The sequence below is a fragment of the Peromyscus maniculatus genome, chromosome 1 (genome assembly GCF_049852395.1).
Source record: "Peromyscus maniculatus bairdii isolate BWxNUB_F1_BW_parent chromosome 1, HU_Pman_BW_mat_3.1, whole genome shotgun sequence".
In the NCBI taxonomy this organism is placed as follows: domain Eukaryota; kingdom Metazoa; phylum Chordata; class Mammalia; order Rodentia; family Cricetidae; genus Peromyscus; species Peromyscus maniculatus.
The window spans coordinates 142,601,032-142,623,142 of record NC_134852.1 but is presented as its reverse complement, the minus strand read 5'-3'; positions in this window follow the sequence as shown (position 1 = coordinate 142,623,142).

Below are 22,111 nucleotides of genomic sequence, written 5' to 3'. Positions count from 1 at the left end.
CTCACCCGTGCTTCTGTAAGCAACCTAAGGAAACCCATTGGCTCACACCCGTGAAAAAACTTGAAAGTAGAAAGGGGGGAACCAGTGGAGTGGGATGGGGACAGGAGAGGATAATGGGGTGAGTGTGATCAAAATATGTTATATACATATATGAAAGTGTCATAATGAAACCCATCACTGTTCTAATTAATATGCTAATGAAAACATTTAAAGAGATGGTGACAGGCACAGCCAGAGATATTGGGAGCCAGAGAGGTTGGTTGCTTTTCCGCGTTAGGTTCAGGGGTGTGAGGCAGATATGCAGGTACAGATGCACGATACCATTCAAGGATGCCACAAGACTTGTGTGGACACAGCTTGAATCGTTCAGCAGGATGATCAAGCTCCATATAGAAAATGAACCTTACCCCGAGGGCAGTGGGACATTTTCCAAGGATTTTAAGTTCAGTAAGGATGCCAAGGTTATAATAATGGTAGATTTAAAAAGTCAAGCTGTAGAGAAAGGGTCAGCGGAGGAAAGAGCAGAGGCAGGATTAGAGGACTCCTGGGAATCTAGGGGAGGCATGGCCAGGGCTTCTCTGAGTCAGTGCCAGGCACAAGGGCAGAAAGAAGACATGTCGATGGGGTCAGGGCAGACTCTGCAGTGTTTGGAGTCTGACAGCCATGGACCCGCCATGGCATGGAGAAAGTGTCAGCCTGCGCACCTTCCATGAAGAACGGGCTCTGAAACCAGCTTCCCTCTGCTATTGCCTAGGCTACAGACTTTCTAGGGTTTTCTTCCTCCACAGTTTGAATGATGCTTGAAAAATCATCCTACTCGCTGCTGATAAGATGCCTTCTCTAGGGTAATTCCTCGTTTCTGTATCTCATCCACTCTGGCCTTCAATACCCAAAGAACTGGGCTTGACTCTCGCCCCCCCCCCCACACACACACACAGCAGCTCAGTTCTGGAGAAGCAGAAAACGTGGATGCAGGAGATGGGAAAGGGTTTGTGTCTGAAGTACCTGGGGCCACGCCTGCTTGCCGCCTGCCCTCAGCTCATCTATGAGGCTAAGCTGGGCAAGGTCGTCTTGGCTCTACAAGGCAGCATCAGCAGTTTGGTGGTTCACCTCCCGAGCACCCTGCCCCCCTGTCCTGAGCACAGTATTTCAGAAACACACACACACACACACACACACACACACACACACACACTTATGTTCTTCACCATGACGTCAGGACCTAATTGAATAACAATAAATTCACAAGCTATGATTGGCTACAATTTACCAAGCAGGCCTGATTTCCCTTGATAGCTGGCTGTGGGCAAACACAGGCTCTTTGATTTCAATCTCAACTACTAATAGTAACTCTCAGATAACACATTCCACATCGTATCTATCAGTATGTATATATGTGGGTTCATAATGGCTTCTGTGGGGTGAAAGAGACCACATCAGAGTTCAAGGGATTTAAAGAGGCCTCACTGGGGGCAGAGACAGAGAGTTGAAGCATCATTTGCTGGCGGTTAGGTCAAGATATCAAATGGCTCCCACAGACCACAGGATAGATGTCAATGCAGATATAGCAGGTGCTCAGGGGCAAAGACACTATTGGCTTGTGAGCAGCAGTGAACGGACCCTTGAACATGTATAAGGCATAGCTCTTTAAGGGATACCCTTAAGGGCCTGAAGTCACCACCCTTGTGTTTTCAGATCTCCTAAGGCAGTGTGTGGTGGGCTCTCCAGAGTTATCACTGTAGATGTGTCATCGCAGCCCCAAGCCCACGGGCATGGTCTTGGGAAGAAAAGACCACGAGCCTGGGTCTCGGGAAGAAAAGACCGCCTCTCCTGGGATTTCTGGAGGAGTCATCAAAGGGAGAAAACAGTCTTCGTAGGAGAGGGAAAGGGTTACATTCCCGGCCTTTGCAGAGGCTGATGATGCACTTGAAGTTGAGGGTGAGGAGGCAGAGTGCAGCCCGGGGAGTTTCTTAAGGACACATTGAGCTCCCTTTGATGCTAGGCAATGTTTTTCACTTAACACTTTAATCATCTGGCAGAAACACAGAGGCAAACTTTCACAGAAAGAGTCCCATTGCTTGGAATAAGAGGCTGGGCTGCCCACAGCTCTGGCGAGCTGGCTTCTTTGGGACAGCCAGGGCCCCTTCCCCTGCTCTTGCTCTGTGGAGACCATGCTTTGCTCCAGGATGCCTGAAAACATCTTTTTAATGATGTGTGTGTGTGTGTGTGTGTGTGTGTGTGTGTGTGTGTGTGTGTTAATGCTGGGGATCAAACTCAGGACCCTGCATGTGCTGGGCAAGTGCCCTTCTACTGAGCCCCAGCCGAGCATCTCAGAAGAGCAGGATGTGCAGTGTCTCTCCCCTCTGGGAACAGAAGGTTAGGCTCGCAGTTGGGATTCTGCATGTTTTCCAGAGGGCAGTACAGGTTAAAGGAAATTCCACAAATTGCTCTAAGGAGCCACCCTCAGCCTTTCCCTGCCCCATCTGGAAATTCCATCCCAGGGCAAAGCGTCCACGTGGGAGCCTGGAGGAAAGGAGGAGGAGGGGGCACTTTGCTGATGTCTAGTCACTTCGGGGGCGGGGGGGGGGGCGCAGACGGGCGGGCGGGAACGGGGAGTCAACGTCCTCAGTTCCTGACAAGGCCAAGGATGGCTGCTAGGGTCTCATACCTGCTTAAAGACCCACAGAGAAGCAAGTACGTGTCTGAGCTGGAAGTAGTGTTTTGAGTCTTCAGCTAATGGAGGTTGGTCAAATCCTGTGGAGCACTTTGAGAGCTTACAGAAGACCTCCTTTGCTGCTCTGCCAGAGGAGCAAGTGTGCACCTGTTTGCAGGTAGCATCATCCACTAAGCACCCGGTGCAGCTTTTAGCGTGCTCCCACTGTTCCCAGGTAACCCCACCAACTCAGCAGGTGCATCCAATTGTTCTCCTTTGGGAGACTGTCTTGGTTAGGGTTACTATTGCTGTGATAAAACATCATGACCAAAAGCAACTTGGAGAGGAAAAGGTTTATTTGGCTTCCCTTTCATTTCACTGTTCATCACTGAAGGAACTCAAGCAGGCTAGGAACCTGGAGGCAGGAGCTGATGCAGAGGCCATGGAGGATGCTGCTTACTGGCTTGTTCCTCTTGGCTTGCTCAGCCTGTTTTCTGGTAGAACCCAGGACTACCAGCCCAAGGGTGGTCCTACCCACAAAGGACTGGGCTCTCCTACATCAATGACCAATTGAGAATATGTTATAGACTTGCCTCCAGCCAGATCTTATGGAGACAAATTCTCAGCTGAGGTTCCCTCCTCTCCGATACCTCTAGCCTGTATCAAGCTGGCATAAAACTATCCAGCATAGGGACTGAGTGAACTGAGTTAGAAAGTTCCTGTCATGTAGCACCAGGGAAAGAGCTGGGTGTGTATGCTTAAGGCCTTGGCATTACCCTGTAGAGTCTGTGACATTTCAACTTTGCAAAGATCCTGTCTAGGATGCCTTCCAGGCAGAAGCAGCAGCCACTGTTTTGGGCAGGAAAGACCTTTCCTACCTCAACTCTGGAAACAAGCATGGCTTTTCCTAGTGCCCATTGAATATATCTTTTTCTCCTGGGCAGGGGGTGCTCAGCCTCCATCTGGAAAGTGGATTGGGAGGGTCCCATTCCTGCAGGCAACCATGCTGTACTTCTCCATGCAAAGTATCTCACTTCAGCCTCAGCTCTGGCCCTCTGCTCATCAAGCACATTGGCCCTGGCCATTTGGCATGCTGGAACTCAATTGTACTTCCAGCAGGGCTATTTTTATGGCCCTGACTGGTCTCTTTCAGATCTAGCCTCATTGCTCTGCACATCGGCATTTGAAATGCAGCCCTTGGTTGGGCTTTCAAATGGCCACCAAGATTTGCCTCTTGCTAATCATTCATGTCCCATGAAGCAGGCAAATGCCTTCTGAGATGTTATTTGAGGCTCCAGATATTCTATTGGGCCAATGTTGCTCTGTCAATGTTGTTTATGACCACATACTGCAATATCATGAATAGACGCGTGTGTCCACGTGTGCAGTTCTGAAGTCTTTGTTAGAAGATGGCACTGTAGAAGTAAAACCGTGACTGTCACAGCATGTGAAATGAAGACATATCAAATTTATTTAACTCATCATGTAATGAAAAAACAGGTAATTCGAACAACATATATACATTCTGAGATGCAGATGTGGGTTTAGATGCAGATGCAGGCAAGCAGGGGTCCTGAAGGGAACTTAGAAACGGTGAGGAGGCCGGTTGTCTCAGGTTTATTTGACCGTCTTTGGCAGGAACCATCTGCAGGGATACATTTTCACAGTTGTAGAACCACAGACCGTGAAAGGATCACAGACCGTGAAAGGATCAATCTCCTACAGACTGGCTTAGTTTGCAGGGGTGCACCAGTCAGGGCAACAGGGCGTTTCTGTATATTTTCTATTTTTTCACATTTTTCACCTGACACCTTCTCAATGACTCAGGCGTGTTTGCACAGGTAAAGCATCTGTGGGACTGCGCTTGGATGCTTTTGTCCTGAAGTGAGGCTCTGGGCAAGCAGGTGGCTGACCCCAGGCAAGGGGGCGGGGGGGGGGGGGGGGAACCAGGCTTCCGGTCCAGACTATGGTTTTGTTCATTCCTGAGTTCCTCAGAGGAAGAGGAGATGAGGATGGGGGCAGCTGGGGGCTCTGCAGAGCAGCAGTCTGCCTCAGATCCAACTGTCTTTCCTTTTCCCTATGAGAATTGCGCTGTGTGTCCCCTACATGCTCATGGGGAGTCAAATGAACAACAGTTCATTTAAATGACTCACTGGGGTAGGACAGATTGTGTGTCCCCAAAGATAAGGTGATCCTGACCCCAAGCACCTCAGAATATGGCCTTCTTTGAAATAAGGTGGTTGCAGATGTGATTAGTTGGAACAGGCAGCGAGAGGAGAGAGAAGGCCATGTGCCAACAGAATAGAGATTGAAGGCTGCTGCTGCCGAGCGACAGCTGGGTCACTGATGGCAAAGCACCGGGATGGAAGAGACTCCGAGGGACCCTCCCCCAGAGCCTCTGGAGGGAAGGAACACAGCCCTGCTGATACCTTGGTTTTGAACTTCTAGACCTCAGAACTGTGAGGTAATAGATTTTAGCCCCCTAGTTGGCAACACTTTGCCACAGAGGCCCGAAGAAACTACTGCAGTTACCATGGGTGCCATGGTTGTTCTGGGAAGATATCCTGTAGCTTTGAGGACCTCACTGTTATTATGAGGGAATCTTAGCTTAATCTGGCATATTGGTGGCATGTGCTATTTTTTTTTCCCCTTCAAAAGTTGATTGCGGCCTTACATGCCAGAAGTTGAAAGGGAAAAAGTTATTGGCATGCATGATGGACACTCAGAACTTGGGAATGAGGGACAAGGGCAACTCACTGAAAACTCTGGTCAAACCAACACTGAGTGTGCATGGGGAAGTGATGGATAACTCTGGACAAACCCTAGCCAGGCCAGTTTCCTCAGTAGATCCCAGAATACCATTGACAGCAAGGCAGAGGCTCAGCAGACATGGGATAGTTGAAGAAGGTCCATGGGCATGAGTAGGAGAGCACATCTCAGGGTTGGTGGGACTTTAGGCTTCAGACTCAGTGTCCTGTCTTTGTAGAAGGTGGATCTGACCCTCCCAGAGCAAGCTGGGAGCAGACAGCATGGGAGGATTTGGGATCCACTGTGGAACCTTAATCACCAGGCCATGTGGTAGAGTCTAGTGGTACTCCTAAGGTATCTCAGGGACTAGGTGGTGCCCCCAGAATCTCATCTTGAGTCTGTAAGCTTCATGCCTACACCTATGTCCCTTCAGCCAGCCTGAAATGAAAATGTGGAAGAAAAGAGAATGCTGATCCCTTGCCCATGGTCTCTTAGAGCCCTCATGGTTCACCAGCTACATGACCCTCGGATGTGGGCCAGCTTCCCAGGTGGCACTGAGCAGGCACACTTGGAGCACCAAGGCTTAGGAACAGGGAGGGATTCACTGGACATCTTACTGCATTGGACTTGTGTGTTTACCTGCATCTTGTACGTTGAGTTACATACATGTCTGCCTGTCTGTACTTGATGAAGTCCTAGCCAGGCTGATTCTCCTGTGATGGAGCCTGCCCAACCCTTACTTCTGATCCAGGTGCCACACTGCACACATTGCATGATGAATCTCCCACAACGCTGGATATTGGCGTACACGTCTTTCTCACCCCTTCATTGGTGGGCATGCCTTTCCCATCCCTTCTAGGTACCTGGAAGATGAGGACACTGAGGCTGAGACAGCTCCATACTGGTCCAGGGCCACCACTTCAAAATAAGTTGCAGGGATGCAATTGGAACCCAGGTCTGCATGACTCTGAAGCTGGGCTCCTTCAGTACCACTTTGCTGAAAACACACACTTTTACCTAGAAGACTGAAACCCACCAGGGCCCCTAGAGAGGCACCTTTGTACCCATCTGCCCTTTGTCTGTTGGACAGTGTCCTAGGCTGCTTTTTTTTTGGTTTTGCTTAACTATGCTAAATGTGTTTCCAACCTTTTCCAAGCAGACCCAGGTAGAAAACATCACCATGGCAACCCTTGCTACAGCTTCAGGAAAAAATGATATCTTGGATCCCAACACTGAGTGCTCTGTGGGTCTGAGGGACAGGTTTAATTGGCACTGTTCCTGGTTGGCTCAGTGGATACCCTTCTTGGCTTTGTATCCCTGACATGGTATCCAGGAGACTGGGAAACATGATGTGTTTGCTGCTGAAGCACAGAGGTGCCTGGCTGTGCCCTTGGCATGGACTCCTTTGTCTGATCGGGGGGCAGCTTGACATGCCTGGAACTCTGGCAGGGCTATAAGAGCATCTGGGCTGAGGTCCACCTGTGTCCTTGGATTACCTGTGTCCCTCAGGGAGGGTCAACTGGACTTCAGGCCACTTGCATCCTCAGATGAGGACCGTCTATTGCTTCCACCACACATTCCATATGGAGAACCTACTGCCCCTGAGCAACTGGAGAATATAGAGCAGCTTCAGCTTTCTGTGTGGTTATGGCAGGTGTGGCTACCTACCTCCTGTCCTTCCTTGCTGAAGGTATCACTGGTGTATACTTTCCTTCTCAGGGTCCCTTGCAGCTCCAGGTGGTCCCATGATGCACTGGCCAGTGGGAGGGAGGGATATCTTGTGAAAATTTTAGAGGAAATTGTCCCTTTCCTTTAAGCAGGAAGATCCACTTTTTACCCTTGTGAGGGAGCCCATGTGTTCCTTGGGGCATCTTCTGACAGAGAGCATAGATGATGCTGATGTAGGCTGATGTGGCAGGGTTGCCCAAGCCTCAGAGCTTGTGCCCCTCTATACCCCTTGTTTTGTGACATCTGGGGTCCCCGGGGCCCCCTGTTGCTCAAGGCCCTTGTTGCACAGGGTATGATACCTGGCAACAATTTGGTTCACCTGGAAATTCTTGAGAACTGCAGGCTCAGCTCTCTGACCTGCAGACACATTCCTCTTAACAAGATTCCCTGGGTGATGGGTAGGAAAGAAGTGCTGGCCATTGAAAGAGAGGAGAGAGAGGAAAAACAGACAGACAGAGGCAGAGAGACAGAGAGAGGGAGGAAGATGGAGAGAGACAGAGACACAGAGGTAGATAGAGGTTAGAGAGAGAGACAGAGAGACAGAGACACAGAAACTGATGAGATATAGACACAGAGAGACAGAGAAACAGAGACACAGAGAAACAGACACTGATGAGATAGAGATACACAAACAGAGCCATGGAGAAACAGTGAAACAGAGAGACAAAGAAAAAGTCAGATGCTTGGATTTCCCTGGGAAGAGGAAATAGAAGAGATCTCCTAGGTGTGAGGGGGTGGGGGTGGGGATACAGGGATCAGATTGGGTGCATCAGGGGCAGGATGGACTGGGATAGTAATGAAAGAGTTACCTTGAGAGGGGGCTGCTGTGGGATGTCTTTCTGTACACCGCGAATATGTGTTGCTCTAATTGACTGATAAAGCTGCATTGGCCTATGGCAGGGCAGAATAAGCTTAGGCAGTACATTCAAACTGAAGATGAAATGAAGAAGGGTGGAGTCAGAGGAGACGTCAGCCCGCTGCCCAAGGAGCAACAAGATGCCTGCAGACCAGTAATGCCATGGCCACGGCCATGTGGCAACATATAGATTAACAGAAATGGCTTGAGTTAAGTTATAAGAGCTAGCTAGCAAGAAGCCTGACTCATGGGCCATACAATTTGTGAGTAATATAAGCCTCTGTGTGTTTACTTGGGACCAAGTGACTGCTGGATGTGGGTAGGAGAGATTCATCCAGACCACAGAGCTAGGCAGGACCAGAGAAACTTCTGGCTACAGGGGGCATTTGGGGGTTAGAGAGAAATTTGGTGCCAGGGCAACTCCCAGGAATCCACAGGGATGACTCCAGCTAAGACTCCTAGCAATAGTGGAGAGGGTGCCTGAATTGACCATCTACTGTAATCAGATTGGTGACTACCCTAATTGTCATCAGAGAGCCTTCATACAGTAACTGATGGAAGCAGATGCAGAGATCCACAGCCAAGCATTGGACCAGCAGTGAGAGTCCTGCTGAAGAGAGAGAAGAAGGAATATATGAGCCAGGGAGTCGGGGGGGGGGGGGGGGGGAGTTGTCAAGGGTTCAAGGTCATGACAAGGGAACCCACAGAGATAAGCTTGAGCTGGCTTTTGGAAAGTTATCCCTCATGCTGGGTTATCTCACATAGCCTTAATGCAGGGGGAAGAGCTCAGTCCTGCTTCAACTTGATATGCCGTGCTTTGTTGACACCCATGAGAGGCCTGTCCCTTTCTGAATGGAAACAGAGATGGAGGAGGAGTGGATGGGGGGGAGGGGGTAGACGGGAGGTGGGGGAAGGGAATGGGAAGAGAGGGGAGAGGGGAAACTGTGGTCAATATGTAAAATAAATGAAAAAAATTAATAAAAAAAAGAAAAATAAAAAAATTAAGGCCATACCATGAGTAAAATTAATATTTTTTAAAGAATTAAAAAAGAAAGAAAGAAAAAGTCAGAGGCAGATATACACACAGAGACAGAGAGAGGGAGAGGACTGGGGTGGGGTGAGGGGAGGCCCCACTGCAGGCTAGGGGCTGAGATCCTAGCCAGTCCCCACTCAGTCTGCAGGGTGTAGGGCACACAGACAGACATCAGAGTCCTGGCTCCTTGGATGGGTCTTTCCTCATCTTTTCCTAACACTGGCCTTGATGCTCAGGAAGATCAAAAATTGTCCTTGAAAAAGAACACCTGGGCCTGAGGCTCTTTCTTTCAGAAATCCTGTTTCCTTCCCAGGCAAGCAGTCGGGATGATGGGAGGGGACAGACCAAGTTCCAGCTCCACGGAGTCCCCAGGAGGCAGCTGAAAAGGAATTCCATCTCAGTCAAGGAGACTTGGGTCTGGAAGTGAGTGAAAGGTTCCCATTTCACGGGAAAGAGTCTCTCTCCACAACCCCATTTTAAGTTTTAGTGGCTTCCTCCCCTGTGTACAACAAAGTGGTTTGGGGGTTGGGAACTTCAGAGTTGTGGTACTCTAAGAAATTCCTCCATTCTGCTACAAAAAGGGCACCTGGCTGATGTAGAAAGTTCACCCCTTTCCCTAACCTGGAAACCAGCCAAGCTTCAAGGGGACTAACAGCTTTCTTGAGATCTTTGAGCTGCTAGGTGTTGGGCTCAGGACTAGAACTCCAGTCTAGATTCCTTTCTTTCCCTGTTTTTCTGCCCCCATCAAAGTAGGGTGGCTTGGATGCCTCTACTTCATTAGGAAATATCTAGAGAGATGGAGTGCAAATGTCCCCGCCTGGCCTCCATTCCAGCCCAGTTTCTTCATCTGATTGAGATGAGACTAACGAAAACAGGTGTCTTCGTCCCTGCTGTGGGATGGTCTGTATTTCAAATGCTCTGATTGGTCAATAAATAAAACACTGATTGGCCAGTGGCCAGGCAGGAAGTATAGGCAGGACTAACAGAGAGTAGAAAGGAGGGAGCAGGAAGACAGAGGGAGTCACTGCCAGCCGCTGCCATGACAAGCAGCATGTGAAAATGCCGGTAAGCCACGAGCCACGTGGCAAGGTATAGATTTATAGAAATGGATTAATTTAAGCTATAAGAACAGTTAGCAAGAAGCCTGCCATGGCCATACAGTTTGTAAGCAATATAAGTCTCTGTGTTTACTTGGTTGGGTCTGAGCGGCTGTGGGACTGGCAGGTGACAGAGATTTGTCCTGACTGTGGGCAAGGCACGAAAACTCTAGCTACACACCCCTCCACTCTCCAGCTGTCTAGGGAGCAGCCTTGAGTGCTGGGTCCTCACTGCAGAGTGATGTGAAGGTCTGGGAAGGGATGAAGCCCTAGGAAAGGGAACTGATTGCTACCACAGAAGAGGAGAAGGCCTTGGCTAGGCCAGAGGGTACAACCAGAGATAAGGAGGGCGTAGCAGAACCAAGGATCAAGAAAAGGGATGTAGAAGGCATTTAGGGTGCTGTTAGCTGTGAGAGTTGAGAAGACTAGACAATGTTTCAAAGAGTGTGTGATGCCACTTTCCCTTGAAAACAAACTTTCAGTGGGGACCTTGGTTTCTTCTTAAGGCATATTAGAGTCAGAGAGCTTCTAGCATTAGAGCCGTGTGATACCCCTCCCTGCCATTGATACATGGATTCAGTGCATGCTGAGATGGGGCTCCAGTGGCCACTTTGACTTGGGAGACATGCAAAATTTGGGTAGAAACACTTCTGTGTGACCATTGCCAAAGGCCACAGGACCTCTGACCCATACAGACCCACCCACACTTCCAGAAGCTGGCCTGCAGCCTTAGGAGCGACAGACACTATGGGATCTTCTGAGCAATCACTAAGCTCCTGCCATCTGCCCAAACAATTTTGAGGAGTGAATGGTTTACCATATTGTCCTTGTAGCTCTTTGTGTCTACGGCCCTGGGAGGTTGGTATATAGTCTTCAAGACCCAGTTCCCTCATCCGTGAAACCAGAATGATAGCACAACTGCACAGAGTTATTTGGGGGATTCAATTAAAATCTTGATACAAAGCACCATGTCAACTCCCTGGTAAAATTTTGATGATGATGGTTGCCATAGTTTGGTTTTCTGTGGCTGTGATAAAACACTGACCAAAAGCAACCTGGAGGAGGAAAAAGTTTATTTGGCTTACAGATCATAGTCCATCCTTGTCTTAGTTTGAGTTTCTAATATTGTGAAGAGACACCATGACCACAGCAACTCTTAGAAAGAAAATATTTAATTGGAGTGGCTCCCTTACAGTTCAGAGGTTCAGTCCATTATCATCATGGTGGGGAGCATGGTGACATGCAGGCAGATGAGGTGCTGGAATAGTAGCTGAGAGTCCTACACCATGCAGGGAACACTAAGTAGACTGAGACACAGGGTGGTATAGGAAACCTCAAAGCCTGCCCCCCCCACAGTGACACACTTCCTCCAACGAGGCCATACCCACTTCAACAAAGCCACACCTCCTAATAGTACCACTCCCTGTGAGATTATGGGGGCCCATAACATTCAAACTGCCACAATCATTGAGAGAAGCCACGCAGAAGCAGAAACCATGGAGGGATGCTGCTTACTGGCTCGCTTCGAGGCTCACACTGAACTACCTGTTTTATACTGCCCATGTTCACCTGTCCAATGGCGACACTGCCCACAGTGGGCTGGGCCCACCCCCTTCCATCAACAGTCATGCAAGCGCCCCACAGACCAAGCTGATGGATGCCATTCCTCAGAAGATTCCCTCTTCCCAGGTGTCAAGTTGACAAAAACTAACCGACATGGTGGTGGTAATGATGTGAAAATAGTGATGACGGTGATGGTGGTGACGGTGATGGTGACGTGAGAGCTCATGTTGCCAACTTGAGGGGATCTAGAATGATCTAGGAAATGCCCCTCTGGATTATGCCTGTGGGAACATTTCTAGAAACATCATCTGAAATGTCTGAACTGTGGGCAGCCTCATTCCATGGGATGGGGTCCCGGACTGAAGAAAAGGGAGACAGTGAGCTGAGCTCCGACTTCCATCTCTCTCCGCTTCCTGACTGCACATACAGTGTGATCAGCCGCCTCAAGCTCCTGCAGCCATGCCTTCTCTGCGGTGAGGACTGTGTCCTCGAACTGCGAGCTAAGAACAAACTTTCTCCCTTAAGTTGCTTTTGTGAGAACAGTGCATCACAGCAACAGGAAGAGGAACTAACAAACGAACAAAGCATGATGGTGATGACATTGACGCCTGTGTCTCCGGCTGGATCTTTGTTCAGAGTTCTTCTCGATGCCATCCTTCCTTTTGGCTCTTTATTCTCCAGCCTTTCACCTTTGTATTTCACCCATCAATCTCCTAAGTGTCTGATATCCACCCTGGGGGCACTTACCAAAAGCAAGCGGGGGCGGGGGCTAGAAGAAGAAAGCTGTGGAGGCCTTCTTCCCTAGTGGGTTCTTCTCCAGCTTCTGGGCCATTCTGAGCAGGCTTTATATGAGCAGCTTCATAACTTCTAGGTGGTGTGTGAGAGACAATTGCTGCCTGTCAGATCCAAAGGAAATTCCAATTCCTCAAACTCCAAAAGGCAGTCCATATGTCCAGAAATGAGCTCAAGCTGCGCGATAGAGGGATTTCTGGTGGTTAGAAAAAAGCCAGCGTTCCTCAGGAACTTGTGAAACTGGTTCCCATCTGCCAAAAGGAGGCATTTCCCTTACCCCTGGCAGAAGGGACAGATGCCTACCTGTGGCGCCTATCAACGTATCAAAGCCCATGCTGGCCTTCAGCTTCTCTTACTCTCTACTCATAAGTACTTGTGTATTTCAAAGCCCACACTAGCCTTCTGTCCCCTGTCCCTGCAGCTGCTCATCCTTATAACCCAGCTCCTCTTGCTGGTCTGTCCCCTGCTCTGCTCTCTGTCCGCCCCACCCCCATGCTCTTCTGCTCTCTCCTCGCTCACAGGTTACTCTGGCCATATCCAGTCTGTTTCTCTTTTTTCTTCTCTGGACAGATGCCTCTAGATACGTTCTCTCTTTTATTCACAATAAAAACCTTCCCTAAGAATAGAGTGGTTGTGTTGGCAATTTCTTTACTGTGTCCTCTCTCGTCCGCTGTCCATTCTCTTGCCCTGTGATGAGCATGCATGGGCAGTGCCTCATGGTCTTTGGGTCTCCAGGCAGCCCCTCTTGGGAGGACTGTCCTAGGTTGGCCCCTCAATCCATTCTTCCCAGTTCCGGGAAGCTGCTTCCTCTGGAGTCCCCTAATCTGGCCCTCTGGAAATATTTTCAGCTCAAGGCATTATTTATTTAAAAGGTGATTTCCCTGCCATGAGTCATATTTTTAGTTGGGTATCGTCTTTTTTATGAGTTGTGGTACCTTTTTTTTAAATCCCTTTCGAATTCTGTAGTATTAATTGTTAATAGTTAACAGGACTGAATGTACCCCATTGTCTCACACCATGCACCTCCCTGCCTTGTAGGGAAGGAGATGTGGGGGGATGAATGTGGAGGGGTGAGATGGTGGTGGTGGGGTGACACACCAGTTAAGTCACTTGCTTAAAGAGTGATACAGCGGGGGTGGAGGTAGAAGTATGCCGCCGAGCAGGACCGAGTGCTGCTGTCTAGATTTCCAAGTCTGACAGATTTGCCTCAGGACAGCCTTGATGCTGCTTCTAGTTGAGAGTGTCACTGCATGACAGTATGAGAAGGCTGAGGGCGGGTGTGTGTGTGTGTGTGTGTGTGTGTGTGTGTGTGTGTGTGTGTGTGTGTGTGTGTGTGTGATGTGGGACCAAGCGGAGCATGAAGCAAACTTCCTCTGTCACCTGCCAAGAGGATAGACAGTTGTCTAGTTGCACAGCTTCTATGAGGCCAGGTCTAAGCAAGAGGTGACACATGGCCACACCATAGAGAGTGGCCGCAGCCTCCGCCTCCACATGGGAGGGGCAGGCAAGGAGGAAGAGCTTCCCATAGGAAAGCCTGCTTTTGGTACCCCCCCCCCCCGAGAGTTTAGCTGTCGGCAGGCTTGCTGTTGGCATCCTGTTTGCAGGATGAAAGTCTTTACTTGGGGTTTGAAGAGCTCTATAGTGTCTTCCCAAATCCACGTCCACCAGGAGTTGAGACTTTATTTGGAAATAGAACCTTTGTAAATGTAATCAAGTTCTGAGGTCAAGCTGGGTTAGTTGACATTAAATTCCACGTGACTAGTATCTTGTAGAAGGAAATGTGGGTTTTCCCAAGTGGCTGACCTCAGTCTCAGGCCTTTCCAGAAGTTCCACAGATACTCTAGGGGTCCAGACTCCCGTCTTCACTGTGGTGTTAGATTACTGTGGGCTATGGCCCCTAGGCAAACAGACTCAGCAGGCAGGACATTCCAAGAGCTTAGAGAACATCCCTTTGTGAGTCATGGCAAAGGCTAGACCTCTGCTCATCCATCACCCATCCATCCATCCATCCATCCATCCATCCATCCATCCATCCATCCATCCATCCCAACACCTTCATCTACATGCAAATCTTACAGAGTAGGAATGAACTTCCAAACACGAGGTTGTCCTCATCACCTCCCTTTTTGATTCTGAAGTTCTCAAACTTCCCTATTCCCTTTTGCGGGAAGTCTTTTCCTTTGGTGGGGGTTAGTCCTTCCCTGTTCTCAGGACCTTCCATGCCAAGGAGCCTCACTCATTCATACTCTCTGTTAGAGTTGCCTGTGGTCGAGCTGTCTCCAAGGATCCAGCTAGACACAGAGCCTGGACCATTGACAAGAACTTCAGACAAGTCCAAAGAGGGTGAGCTCCCTGCTTGAGGACTGTGGCATTGTGGAGAGGAAAGAGACATCAGCTTACTCCCCAACTCTGGAGGGTGCCCAGACAGCTTCATTGTGGAAGGGCTATGATAGTCGAACATTCAGCTAATTAAAATGAATGTCAGGAAATGCCTTTGTGAATTGTTTTTGGAGCATTTTTAAGACTCCTTGGATCCACACACTGTTTTTTTTTTTCTTTCTTTCTTCTAATCCAGCTTTTACCATAACCAGGAAATTAAAAGCACATGGCAATTCTTTGGCTTGTTTTGAAGTTTCAAATCCAGACTCCCTAATGCGGGTCTGAGGCTCAACCTGGAGTCTCATTCGAGCCTTCCACCCTCTATACTTTGCAGCTCCTGACTCAGTGGATGCAAGGCTGCTTCAAGGACAGTACAGGAACTGCCCAAGAACCCTGGACCCCGTGGAGGCACCAATGCTCCTCCCAGTCTCTGCTCAGTCTTGTCACCAGCAGGAGAGGGCTGCGGGTCTTTGGGATGTTTCAGGCTTAAGATAAGTGAAGCAGAACCACAGATGGTAGAGACAGGTGACTAAGGAGTCTCTGTTGTTTAGTTAGTACCTCAAGTTCAGACATTCCTGCAGGGCAAACCCAAGGCCTCCGAGCACAGTTTGAAAGCAGGCCTGGGATGGAGGTGAGGGAGATTAGGGAAGGCCCTTGCCCCCAGGACCCCTGTGTGCATGCAGGCAAAAACAAAGCCGTGGACATTTCAGTGGTAAGTCTACCTTTTCTTCAGGCTTCACTGGGTGTTGGTGGAGGCTCCATGATGGCAACTGTGTGCAAGACAACCCTGGTCCACTGGACTCTCCTTGTGTATTGCTGATGGATGGGATGGGAGGACGAGTGTCCAGGGATGGGATGTTTGCCACATCTGTTCTTGCAGACATTCTGGGCAAACCAAGGGGGCCAGGCCTAAAGGAGTGGGACCTGGTGGTTAGGCTGTGTGTCCCCAGACTTCCCAGTCCTATCTGGTGATAGCTGATAGGGTCTTTGGTTGTGACAAGGAGCTGGTTGGGGCAGAGGGTTCACATGTACACTTCCCCTCCCCCGGCAAGGGCTGTGGTCCTCTGGGCTGGAGTAAAGCAGGTGGGCTTTTAAGAACACTGACTCCCTTACTCATACTTAATGTCCTGAAGACCCCCCTGTGGGCTTTTTTAGATTGCTTTCTATGCTGGCTCCAAGTAAGTCTGGCTGGCTTGCATTCTCAGCCATGGTATACCTGACACTTCTTGCTCCATCCGCAATATCCCCTTCTCCTCTCTTCTGATAAGCCAAGGTGTCTTCTGCTTTAAGCCTTGTGGTTTATTCTTGGGGTTTTGCTTAGCCTCCTATTAAGGGGGGGGGTAGCTGCAGTCTCTCTGCAGGGATAACCCCAGCTCCATGCAGGGTACATGTAGCTACCCTGGTTCCTCTGGGGTGACTCCCGCCCCTACATCTCAGTTACTGCTGTTGTATCACAAGGTACCCCAAATCCCATAGCATAAAACAGCCACCGCCCATGCTCGAAGGCCTGTGGATGGGGAGTCTGGGCAGAAGTCAGTGGGGTTAGCTGGCTCCTGCATTCTGGTGTCTGAGAAGACACAAAGTCTAGGAATGATGTTTTGACTGTGGTTTGGTGTTGGCTGAGGGATTCTTTGTTGGTGCCTGGTATCTGAGGCTGACTGTGGCCTGGGTCTTCCTTTGGGGCCACTGACACGAGTACTTACATGTGGTAACTCCAGTGGCGGCTCCAGCTTCCTCACAGCACGATGGCCTGCTTCAAGGAGGGTAGCATAGTTGCGTTTTCTGGCTACCTGCTAGTCGTTGTGGTCACAGGATCAAGACATTGCCACCTGGTGAAGCAGTATCAAAGCCATGTATGTAATCAGTAGAACATGTGGTGACATATGGATTATTTCGGGCAGTATTGGGATTGAACCTAGGTCTTCATGCAAACACTCTTATCATTGAACTACAACCCCAGCCCTCCAAGTGTATTTTAAACATTCTTTTTTTGTGTGTGGAGATTCAGTTCACATGGACTAAAATTGGAGCACATAACATACACTGGATCTGGAAGATACTGTCCCTGCTCTAACGTCTACTCTTTCTCTCTCAATTTGTTTTTCAAGGCGGGGTTTCCCTGTGTATCCCTGGTGGTCCTGGAACTAGCTCTGTAGACCAGGCTGGCTCAAACTCAGAGATCTGCCTGCCTCTGCCCCCTGAGTGCTGGGATTAAAGGTATGTACCACCACCACCACCTACCTGCTCTGACTGTCTAGTGAAGTCAGGAACCAGAGATCGTGACTGGCCAATCTAAGTTTCCTGAGTCTCTGGAGTTAGTCAAATCTCTCATGACCCCCTTGTCCTATGGCCAGAATAACCCTTGCAGGGCAGATGGCGGATGTGCACGTGAGAGGTAGTCTGTTCATGGACCCTAGGAGGCTCGGTAGATGTTCTTGGAGTAGTGCCGTACCATCACCCATGCGGGACCTCTGTGTTTGCTTAAGTTCTAAACAAGACGAGACAAAGATGTTTGGGAGGGAACTGGAGACATAGGGTCAGAGGGCTCCAATAAACAGTGCTAGATGTCACTGCATAGGGATGTCCAGGGCAGCGGGGGGGGGGGGGGGGCAGAAAGAAGAACCCCATCAAGAGGGACTCTTTGGAGGAGTCAGTGGCAACAGTCAGCTGAGGAAAAGGAGGGGGGGGTGGAGGCAACAGCCTGCAAGTGGCCCCTGAACACTGGGTCATCATTCCTGTCCTTCGGTGCCCCTTGGGATGGTGATTTGGGTTGGCTGGTGACTTGCTCTGTCTAATGGAACGTGATGACTTGGTCCTGGTTCTGCCTGGCTTTCCCTCTGGTTCCTCTGTGACCCACAGTGGGAGGAGCTTGCCTTGCACAGCTTCCCCAAGGGGATGAGGCTCAGGTGTGGGGTATGTTTTGGATGAAATGTCCCCAGGAGACTCATGGTCTACGGGCTTGTGCAGCAGCTGGTGGTTGTTTGGGGGAAGCTGTGGATACCTTAGGATGTGGGACCTAGAAGGAAGTAGGTCTCTAGGGATGGACTTTTGAAGATCATCGCCCAGCACCCATTTCCAGCTACCCCCTGTTTCCTTGTGAGAAGGAAGTCCTTGCTACCCACACCTACCACTATGGATTGTGCCATGTGTTCCCCACCAAGATGGGCTGCAATCCTCAGAACAGGGAGCCAAAGTAAAGCTTCTCCTCCCATGAGTTATTTTTACCAGACATTTGTCACAGTGACAAGAAAACAGTCAACGCCAGCTTCTGAGACCCTGATAGATTTTTAAATATCACATGCATACCTATCTTACTGGGGTTTCATTGGGAACCAGTGAAAATGGGGTGTTTTGCTTATCATTTAGATCTGTGGGGTCGAATTTCTACTGCAAAGTTATTAGTGTGTGTTATGGTTGAGTCTGGAACCTTCGTGGCGGTTTACTGACCCACCCTCTAGTTTCTAGCTACAGTCTTGATAGATACTTGTTGAATAAATGAATGCATGGCTCCTGTGTGTGGGAGAACTAGACAGGTAACCAGAGGGGGCCAACCCTGAGTGTGTGGGGGTAGGGTGAGGAAGCCAGTGTGTGGGAATGTTGCACCCTGCCTTGTGGAGATGGAGGTGACAGTTTCCACTGGGTGTTTGTGACTTTCCAGTATTTTGGCACAGCGTAAGGTTTCCAAGAGGGTGTTGACGAGTTAGAGTGTGTTTGGAATTTATGCCTTGAGATTCTGTACACTCTATTATGTGGGACTGTTGTGGAAGTGAATTCTCTCTCTCTCCCTCTCTCTCCTTACATACTAATTAGCAATCAAGCTGCTGATGTGTTCTGCAGATTTAGTGAAGGCTGACGAAGATGACCTTTGATTCATTGGAAAACAAAATTAGTAAGTGTGTACAATTCTTTCTAATAATCTCCACTTCTTAATGAGGCCTGGAACTCTGCCAGGGAGCTAAGCAGGCGTTCAAGCCTGCCTTCTTGGGCTTAAAAAAAAAGTGATGCTGATTTTCATCGGTAGAGATTGCACCTAACTGAGAAAGAAAAATAACTATGGGGCTGTTCCCTCAAGCCCCTCGCTGTTAGAACCTTATGTGTGAAATTGCAGAAAAAAAAGCACCTAGTTTTAATTACAATCTGTAGCCATATTTGCCTTTAGAATAAGAACCTAGTCATGCTGGGTTTGAAGTTACTAGTCACATGGACAGTACTGGACTGTTTATAGCAGATACATGTCTGTCATGTGCTGAGGGGAAATATTAATGAATTGCCCTGGGGAATAGACTCCTTAGCCTTTAATAAAATTTGTTAAATGTACAGAGAATTGCCAACCTTCACCCTTCATCTAGATTCAATTTACCCAATTTGCTTCTCTTTCTGCTTGTTAATTTATAGTAAATATATATATATATTTATGTGTGTGTGTGTGTGTGTGTGTGTGTGTGTGTGTACCATGTACCATAATGTATGGAGGTCAAAAGACAGATAGGTTCTCTCCTTCTACCATGTGGGTTCCAGAGATCAAACTCTGGTCATCAGGTTTGGTGGCAAGTGCCTTCACCTGCTGACCATACCATATCACTGGCCTGAGTATATATTGTAGATGACTCATAAACATGCCCATATATATGAATCATTTAGTGATGTCACAGCTAGGAGGATTCTTTACATCCTCATCCTTCAGCACATACTTCCTGGGAGAAAGGACAGTTATTTTAGTGTGATATAATAAAAAGTTGTATGTATTTGCTCTCTGTAGGCACATTTTTCTTTTGGCTGCCAGTTCACAAATAATGACAGGGAGACTTCTTATTAGTTATGAAAGCTTGGCCTATAGTGTAGGCTTGTTCCTAACCAGCTCTTAAAACTTAAATTAACATGTAAATATTAATCTACATTCTATCCTGTGGTGTTACCTCTTTTCCAACTTGCACCTCCTGTTTCCTCTCCTTGTCTCTGCCTTTCTCCTTCCCAGAGTTGTCTCCATCACCAGAAATCCCACCTATACCTCTTGCCCAGCTATTGGCTGTTTAGCTTTTTATTATACCAATCACAGCAATACATCTTCACATATTGTACAAATGTCCCACAACAGCTCTCTGCCCCTGGTTTCTGCACAGAGCTCCTAAATCTCTTGGTATTTTCTGGGTGTTTGGTGTCATTTGTCCTAGTCAGGAGAGTATTGTTGGCTCCTGGAGAGCTTCTGTATAGAGCTATGTAGTCGGAAGATTTTGCCAATCCCGCCCGGCCCCCACAGTCCTGTGGCAGCTTATAAAATGATCATTCAGAAGCTTAATATTAATTACCAATTGCATGGCCTAAGGCAGGCTTTTTGCTAGCTAGCTCTTATAACTTAAAGTAACCCATTTTTATTAATCTCTAAGTTGCCACGTAGCCATGGCTTACTGGTATTTTCACATCTGGCTTCTCCTGCCGACAGCCCACAGCGTCTCCTTCCTCTCCTTTCTCCTCCCACTGACTCTCTTGGATTTTCCCACCTGGCTCCATCCTGCCCTGCCATAGGCCAATGCAGCTTTATTGATCAGCCAATCAGAGCAACACATATTCACAGCATATGGAAAGACATCCCAAAGCACTTCCCTTTTCTGTCTAATCAAAGAGGAAGGTTTTAACTTTAATCTAGTAAAATTACATATAACAAAACAGTTATCAAGCAAAAATTACAGTTGCAATATCTAGTCTATTTATATTTGGCAAATTCAAAGAAAATATTTTATTTATCTAATATTTTGAGTCTAAGATTTCTTATCTAATTCATCTTTTATCATAACCAAGGAAAATTATAACTATCTAGTCTCCAACTACATCAGAGACCCCAGAAGGATATAACATTACCTAAGTAAACAAGAAGTGCTTGTAAGCAACTTCCAAAATCTAGAATGACAGAGACAGCTATTTTTTTATAGTAGACAAAATAAGGGGAAATGTGGTGATATATATTGTGCAATATAGTGTGCACCCTAATAAAGCTTATCTGAGGATCAGAGGAAAAAATCCAGCCACTATAGTAAACACAGAAGTCAGGCAATGGTAACACACACCCTAAATTCCAACATTATTTAGTTAACCATAAAGGTCCGGAGGTCTGTACAGACAGACAGGAAGTGACAGAGCTGGTCAGAAAGAGGAAGTGATGTAGCTTGGCAGGGAGAGGAAATGAGATGGCATATAGGTGTGGGTATACAGGAAGTAGCTCTCTTTGGAGACTGAGGGCTGATAAGGTGAGGTTGGCTATGGCTTTTCCTATTCCTTTGATCTTTCGGATTTTAACTCCAATATCTGGCTCTGGGTTTGTTTGTTTGTTTGTTTGTTTGTTTGTTTTTTAATAAGACCTTTTAGCAATTTGTCTTACAGAGCTGGACAACAGAAAGATCAAACTGTGGTTAGAAACCTAGAACTCTCAGTCCTACCCCCTCTCCTCCTGGAAGGGGTCAGGAGTCAGATATTGAATAAGGCTTAGTCACATGAGCATTCCTGCAAAGCGTAGGCACAGAAATCCATAGCAACATGGTTGAGAGAGTTTCCAGATCTATGAACCCATCCTGGGGTGGGGCCGGTACTAGGACAGAACTTTAGTACTCCTTCCGGATCTCATCTCATATATATCTTCCTCTGCTTCTTTATCCAGCAGCTTATCACAGTGATTTTCAGCCTTGTGGGATTGAATGTTTCATCAGCAGGATCTCCCTTCATGACAGGTAACTAATGTCGCAGCTGAACTGGAGAAAAGCCGTTTGATTTCTACAGCCCCAGAGAAGTGCTTGTTATAGAAACTCTACAATGCAGTATCAAAAGTGAAGGCGTCCAACCAACCAATCACACCATGGATTCACTCCCTGAATGGAAAGGTGGGAGAGTATAGTGAGGATGAAGAGATGGACATCTTTCCTTTTCACTTACATAAATACAATACTATTATTAAAGTTGATCAAATAATAATTTAAGCCTTGTAATATTGTTTATATTCAAATACACTTATCTGTCCTAAGACAGACTTCATAATTAGTTTTTTTTTTTTAACTATAATTTGATTCAAGCAAACATATTGTAGTTGGTGGTTAGGTCTGAAGCTTTGAAAACCTAGACTGATCTCTCCACTTTTTCTTCTCTAGGACATTAACTCTTGGAAGAGTGCAGGCCAGGTATCTCTTAGGATGCCCCACACTCTTTGTTATTGTTTCCAGCACTGCCGCATTGGCTGGCATATGATTTGTCTTTTTGGGCCCTTGTGTCGTATCTGT